The 7,946-nt window shown below is 47.3% G+C and overlaps 2 pseudogenes; both read right to left on the bottom strand.

Moving 5' to 3' along the window:
* Window positions 1-275: 275 nt before the first annotated feature.
* On the bottom strand, window positions 276-2,948 carry LOC123076764 (uncharacterized; annotated as a pseudogene).
* Window positions 2,949-4,433: 1,485 nt separating this feature from the next.
* Window positions 4,434-7,946, bottom strand: part of LOC123076753 (U-box domain-containing protein 20-like) — a 4,515-nt pseudogene continuing 1,002 nt past the window's right edge.

Raw genomic sequence — 7,946 nt, 5'->3', positions numbered from 1 at the left:
TTGGTTATCAAGACTACCCCAATTGCTTGGATCATAAATATCAACAGTAATAACCGGTTCCTCATCAACACTAGCAGATTGCCATAGATGAGTTAAATATGGGCTCATGATCACTCACATTGTTATCACCCCACGTTGATGTTAACATTTTCTTCTGTAGGAGTATGACCATCATCTTTCTGATTGACATTAGTATGGTCATCGGCCAGAACTATCGCCAACTCGTCTGGATTTCTTGAAGTGTAAATATCGCTCTTATAATATTTAAAAATGGATCAGCTCAATGCTTCTTTCTTCTCATCTGCCTCATTCTTCCTTTTTCTTTTATCATCACTTCCGAATGGATACTTTCTACCCGAACTCGAATGACCCTGATGAAATTGAAAGGAACACATAGTTATTAGAATTAACACAAAGCTAATTAAAAAAATTAGATTTAAGTACGGAAGATCATCTAATATGATGACAAAATCTGCTAGGGCATAGTAATTTAATATAGTATCTTCTCTCTGAAATCTAATCTGCCTATGTGTGTGCAATGATTCGAGCGTCCTATCAACAATTCCCTATTAACCTGTTTGATCGATCGAGAATTTGCAAATCAGGATTAGAAAGAAAAGAAACAGAGAGAAGAACGGGCGAGGGAAGAGGGCGCGACGAGAAGTACCTGCCGCCATAGTCGTCCGTGCAGCGAGGGATGCAGAGTTGAAACGGAACAGGCAAAAGGTGAGGGAAGGATCGAACGATCCGAAGTTACAGGAGGAAATCGTGATTAGTTTTTTTAGACAAAGGAAATCGTGATTAGTTTTTTTCAGACAAAGGAAATTGTGATTAGTGAATCGAACGATTCGATTCCTTTTCTTTTGATGAGGAGAGAACGATTTGATTCCTTTTTTTTGCGAGGGAATTTGAGAGCTTTATTCAACAAACGCGCATTCGCCGAGTAGTCAGCTAGGAGGCTGCTGATCAGGAAGCTAGGGGTAGAGTCCAACCAGCTTTCAGTCACATTAAGCGAACAACCTCGCTTAGCACAAAGATGTGTGGGACCATTTGCTGATCTCATTACATGTTGAATGGTAAAGGAATTAAAACTAAGAGCTAGCTCTTCAACTTCTGCTAGGATAGGTGCAATCACGGACCGGTCGGTAAAACGTGAGTTCCAGATCGACCACCTCTAGACAGTCGGTCTCCATGATGACATGCATGTAGCCGCGTAAAGTAGCAAATAACACTCCTTCCTTGAGAGCTATGGCCTCCGCGATGAGAGGATCCGTAACACCGGGAATTGGCTTGCACCATGCACCTTTAAGAGCCGATATAGATCGAGCAACTCCACCAGCTCCCGCATGACCATCATCAAGGTGTGTTGCTGCGCCAGTATTGATCTTGATGGTGGCGTTCTCTGGTGATTGCCAGCCATAACCAAGTAGCACCGGTTTTTGCTGTCGCGGGAGATCGAGAATGGCAAGGTCTTCTCTGATCTTCCGAATGGAGCTAGCTGGGTCAGCCCCTTCTCTGTCGTGTGTCAGGCGATTCTGAGACGTCCAGATGGCCCACATTATGGTAATAATGATCTCCCGCTCTTTCTTTGAGAATCGTTGGTCGCATAAGATGTCCCTGGCCCATGTGTGGGGGTGCAACCGTGGGACGTTTATGTCAAAAAGCAGCCGAGCTTCCTCCCAGAAGCGGCGTGCGTGGGAGCACAGCAGAAGTGTGTGCTCCAGGTCTTCCTCCATGGCAAGGCATACCTTGTAGGTGCTGATCTCTCGTATATGGCGATGCTTCAGGGTGCTTTCATCTGGCAAAATCCCCCTCAAAACACGCCACTAGAAAACTCGTACTTTTGGGACTACATTGAGCTTCCACACATCTTTCCACATCTGTTGTTGGTTCGCTGAAGTGCCGGTAATCTGCCCCTCTTCTAGAGCTAGTCGCTCTTTCTGATTCACCAGAGCTCGATACGCCGATTTAACAGAGTAGATGCCTGACTTCTCATGTGCCCATGCTAGGAAATCATCTCCTCCACCTCGACGCAAGGGTATGTTCAGTATAGTCTCAGCATCAGGAGCAATGAAGGTTTCCCGTACCAGATCCCTATGCCATGACCAATTTGAAGTATCAATTAAGTCACTAACAGTATGAACTGTTGTGTTGTCTCGTCGTAGTAAGGGAGACATGGTGTTGGTGGAAGATATCCACTTGTCCTCCCACACCCGAATAGATGTACAATCACCCACTCGTTTCACAAGCCCTGTGCTTAGTGCTTTTCGTCCTGCCACTATCGCTCTCCAGATAGCTAAAGAAGATTTTGAAACAGTAGCTTGCATGAAATCAGAGGTGGGGAAGTATCTACCTTTCATAACCTTGGCGCAAAGGGAAGTAGGATTAGTCATGAATCTCCATCCGTGTTTCCCCAACAGAGCCAAGTTAAATATCCGCATATCATGAAAGCCCATTCCCCCATTAGTTTTGGGCGTAGCCAGCTTGTCCCAAGCAATCCAATGCAAAGATCGACGGTCCAGTGAACTCCCCCACCAGTACTTCGCCATGCTCGGCGTCAAGCTTTTGCACACCTTTTTGGTCAAGAGAAAACAGCTCATGCTGAAAGTCGGGATCGCTTGCACAATAGATTTGAGGAGTGTCTCCCTTCCGGCACAAGCAAACAGCCTCTCTGACCAACCATTCATCTTGCCTCGCGCCCGGTCACTCAGATGCTCAAAAGTGCCGCTGGTAATCTTGCCTACGGCAGTGGGTAGACCAAGATACCTTTCAAAAAAAGCCTCAACTTCTACTCGAAGGAGTTGTTTCAAGTTGTGCCTGAGATTTGCTGGGGTGTTGGCACTGAAATAAATTGCGCTCTTGCTTCTATTTACACACTGTCCAGAAGCCTCACCATAGATCTCAAGAATTTCGTTCAGTCTGGCTGCACTTTCTGCACTCGCCTCCATTTGATTCCTACCCAGTCTCCACGTACGTGCAAACATGGGCTAGGCCCATCGTATCTATTTTTACTTCCTAGGCCTAGCACGCAAGAGGCTGAGCTCCTGCCGCTGACTCTGAGATTGGCTTCAATTTTCTTTTTCGCTTGAAGACGGAAGACCTGTATCTGTATGTCCACGTATATATACCTAGGAGGGGCCCGCCCCGCTCGCCCTGCCCCAGGTCCGGCCCTGGATTTATTTCAGGATTTCCAGCTATGCGCATTCAGTGGGAGGAGACGTTCCCGTCGATGTTTCGTAAATCCCAAAATGATATGTCGGCTCAGTCTTTTGGATGTGCTCATCAGTGGCGTAGCCAGCCCAATAAATCAGGATGGTCCATCAATAGAAATATTTACATACGTTTATTTATTTTCAAAGAAATATTTTTTTACTACACTATATACAAGCTATGGGGAAATTCCAGGGTGGTCCATGGACCACCCTGGCCACCCCCTAGCTACGCCACTGGTGCTCATAGGGGTAAGGTGTGCGTGTATGCATGTGTATGTTCATAGGGGTGAGTGTATGCGCGTGTATATGAGCACTTGTGTCTGTATTGATGTTAAAAAAACGTAGCCTTGAACATGTGCGTGTGTTTGCTTGGCGGGTGGCGACGAACTGTCTGGCCACATGGACTAATAAACATGCTCGTAGCCTTGAAGTATCTAACTTGTGTCCTGTTTGTGCTACTGAACCGGAGGACACTTTTCATGCTCTCTGCAGATGTCCTCATGCGATCCCCTTGTGGCAAGCTATGGCGCGGCAATGGAATAGTCCGGACATCCGTCAAGTCATGCACACTGGGCCAGAGTGGCTTTTTCATGTGCTCGCGGACTTGTCACCAGAGGAGCGGATGTATACGCTCATGACGTTTTGGCGTTGCTGGCATGTGAGGAATGAGATCGTCCACGACAAACGACCACCGCCGGTCGAAGCCTCGACCAGATTCCTATCCAGCTATATCAACTCATTGCTAGCCATCCAGGCGTACCCTCATGGAGATCACATCAAAGGAAAAATGGTGGCTGCACCTTTGTATAGCAGGAAATTTTTATCACAAGTAGAGCGTGAGAAGCCATCAGCACTTGGACGGGAGGCACCGCCAGCCGGCTGGGCTGCGCTCAATATCGACGGGTCCTTTTCTGCCAAGGACGAAACTGCAGGAGCTGGCATGGTCCTCCGGGATGAACATGGAGATATTATTTTTTCGTCTTGCCGTGAGTTAAGGCAGTGTGCATCACCACTAGAATTTGAACTTGCTTCATGTTCAGAAGGCATCTCCCTGACTACCCATTGGTCTCAGCTGCCTTTTGTGATTCAAACGGACTGCGCAGAAGTGGTAAAACTAATTGAAGGAGGTACTGGCGATCGGTCGGAGCATATGATGTTGATCCGCGAGATTACTTCGCGTCTTTGGGAACATGATGAATTCTTAGTTAAGCTTGTGAGGCGTGAACAAAACGTGGTTAGTCATTTTTTAGCGAACTTTGGTCGAATAAAGAAGCGCACTGCGGTGTGGCTTCACTCTGGACCGGATGAGGTTCCGGACCTTTATAATGCAGACATGGCTGCCACTTAATTAATGAATTCTTTTTCCCCGCAAAAAAAACAAAAAAAAAACGTAGAAGCGAGCCCTCCGCTGGACTAGAAACGAATCCAATATTGCCGCACCGCCGTCCACGGTAAATACGATGGCAATCAACAAAGAGCACTCAGTCGCGAGTGCTGTGGGAGGGAGTCAGGGAGAGCAAAGCACGGCCGACTTGTCCTCCTGCTCACCGGCCGACTTGTCGTGTCGCGTCGCGCTTTTAACCGGCCGAAAGCAACATGGGCAGTCCAAATCGCACTCCACGTGGCCCACGCGCGCCCATGAAACAAATGATTGATTAGCCTCCTACTGTTATTATATGATGGACTTTTTAAATAAATGATGAACATTTTCAGTAATGCACGATGAACCTTTTTTATATATGATGAACTTTTTTGAAAATATATATGAATATATGCATTGACCAATTTTTGAATACGCATTGAACATTTTATAATACTAGTTGAATGCCCGTGCATTGCCATGAGACTTAAAAAAAACATCGGTCATTCTTATAGTTCAGAAGTGCATATCAAACATGATGGATATTAATCGATATATCAACAACTACCAATTCTTTCTCCCGTTGCTTTCTCTATCATGACTCTTTTTTTAACGTGAAATAGTAAAAGAGACCCCTAATGTATATTTTACAAATTAGAAGTGTCCTTAACTTTCTATGCCATCGTCTCTTTCACTACCTTCCTTGCATCTAGAAAAAGCCCATGTATGATCACTTTGTTGAAATAGGGTGAGTGTTGCCTCTGATATGCATGAACAGGTATGTCCATAAGTGACAGGCCTAGGTGCTTCTCCTGGTTGAGCTTCTATGGAAAAAGAGTGAGCGCACCACTGGATGAATACGTGCACACATAATATATTCTAAGCTCTCCACCGTCGTACTTATATCCTTTTTTTAATAAAAAAAATAGTAAGGATGCACAAATATGATAAGAGCACGTTGTTGGTCTACTGAATAGTAAACATGGTGTTCGAGATTGACCTAATTCACAACGCGCATCATTTCTTCAGGGAGAAGGCAAGGGTACATATCTTGCTCCATTATTCAAATATTCCCAACTAAATGTTTTTTATGGACATCTTAATTAAAAATAGATTTTCTGTCTTGCTATGCATGATCGATTTCCAAACGTGTAGAGAGAGGAACTGAATCTGATTGAAGCCGCAATACACATGATGACCCCAAAATTGGAGCATACTACTCAGAAAAAGAGGCATATAGGAGTTTATCAACATCATGATGACCACAAAAATAGACTTATGTTTCTCAACTCTTCATGGAATTCTATAATGTGTGGATCACTTCAAAATCGTAAATAACATGAAATAACTTTCAAATTATGAAGATAAATAAACATGACAATGTTCAGTTCTCTTTTGTGTTGATCATTTTGTGTACGAGTATCCAGTTATGGGGTAAAAAATTCTAGTCATCCTGGAGTATGTTTTATCCACACATCGAATCTAGTTCCCAATACAATCGAAACAAGGGTGAAAGAAGATGCTAAAAATTCAGCATTCATACCGATCAAAATGGCCTCTTGAGCCCCTTGAAGTCCACCGTCTCGATGTACTCTACGCTGTCCCTGAAACCATTGAGCAGCTTGAGCAGCTCATTGGCCCGATCTTTGGTCACGCCGCCGCAGCCCACCTGGAGCAGCTTCTCGAAGGTGCCCACACACAGCGCCTCATTGCAGCACGCGCCGGCGCCAGTGTCCGCGGCACGGCAGGAGGCGCCAGAGCACAGAGACGGCGAACCACGTGGCCATGTTGGACATGCGCAACATCTTCTTGACCAGCACCGCCACGACCAGCGCGTGCGCACACACGGACTCGAGGCCGGTGTCGGCACAGGACGCCGTTCAGCACGGCCAGTGCCTTCTCGCTAGTCCTCTTGTCAGCGTCAAGGACGAGCTCCACAACGACGAGCACTGCCCCTAGCTCGGCAAAGCAGGCGGCCGTGCGGTTGCTGCCGGAGACGAGATGTAGGCCATGACGAGCGCGGCTTGGTGGCCTGCGGGGACATGGGTTTCCTGATGAGGCCGACGAGCGCGCTGCACACGCCGGGCGTCCTCGAGATGACGTCGACGGTGTGTCGGTCGGGGGTTGAGGGGAGCTCACAGAGGATGATGGCGGCGCTGGCCCACGCAGCAAGGTCACCATGGGAGAGCACCGAGACGAGGGTCTTGAGAGATGTCGGGGAGGCAATGTAGCGTCGGGCCTCCTCGTCGAGCGGGAAGAACACGGTAAGGGCCACAAAAACCTTCCCAATGCGCCCAATACTGCGGCGCTGGTGCCATACACGGGCTCACCAGTGAGGCTCTGGAAAGCCGAGGCGAGCAGCTGAGGAACCGGCGGTTGTGGTCGCTCTCCTACCCGATAGCCCTGGCCCTGGCAGCCACCTGCCAGCAGGCCGCCGCATACCCGCGCCTCGCGGCGGCGGACACGGCGGCGAGCGCCTCGACAGCGTCGGCCTCCCGCCAGCTTCCCCACAGGGGTCAACCTCCTAAGTCATCGGCGGCATGGTCCATGGAACCGACGCCTATTGCGGTGGCAGAGGCAAGCAGGTCGTACAAGGGCGGCGTGGATTGGCTGCGCGACGACGACCGAGACGAGCGTCGGACGGTGATGCAGATGGGCAGTTGCACACGAGTGACGTGGCGGCGGTGGCGGCGATTTTTCTCACGAGATCGAGAGAGAGATGGATCAGGAGCGAGAGGTGGGGGAAACTGGGAGAGGATACGTGGGACGTGGGACGATAGTGGGTCGTGGTTGTTTTTTTTTCTTTTAATTGCGCGAAGGAAGGCTCGCTTCCAGGGAACGTGTGCTGCTCCTGCGATCTTTTTGCGCGCGGAGTCATACCGGTGGGGAGTCGAACCATCACGATGACTGCAGATTCTCCTTTAATAGTAGAGATATGTTGAACAATTTTTCAATACACATTGAACATTCATGTAATATACACCGAACAGATTTATAAAAATATAGTGAACATTTGTATGTTCGTTGAACAATTTCTAATACACAATGGATATTTTGTAATGCGTGATGAACTTATTTTTATTATACGATGAGCATTTCCTTAACATACAATGAAATGTTTTGCAACATGCAATGGACTTTGTCTAAATACAGGATAGAAGACAATAAATTAAAAAAGAAAAAAAGAAAAGAAAAGAAATAGAAACGTAAGAAAAGAAGGAAACAAAAAAAAAGAAACAGAAAGAGAAGAAACAGCGAAGCGACCGCGCGCCAAGCCAAACTGGGGCGTTGCGGGGGGCAAGTTTCAACGAAGCCACACCGTTTTAAAGCTTGCTTTTTTCTTGAAGCTGCTTTTTTTTATTGTCAGGTGGTGG

Source organism: Triticum aestivum, chromosome 1B (assembly GCF_018294505.1).
Source record: "Triticum aestivum cultivar Chinese Spring chromosome 1B, IWGSC CS RefSeq v2.1, whole genome shotgun sequence".
Lineage (NCBI taxonomy): Eukaryota > Viridiplantae > Streptophyta > Magnoliopsida > Poales > Poaceae > Triticum > Triticum aestivum.
The sequence above is the reverse complement of the archived record's forward strand: the minus strand, read 5'-3'. Positions and strand labels throughout refer to the sequence as shown.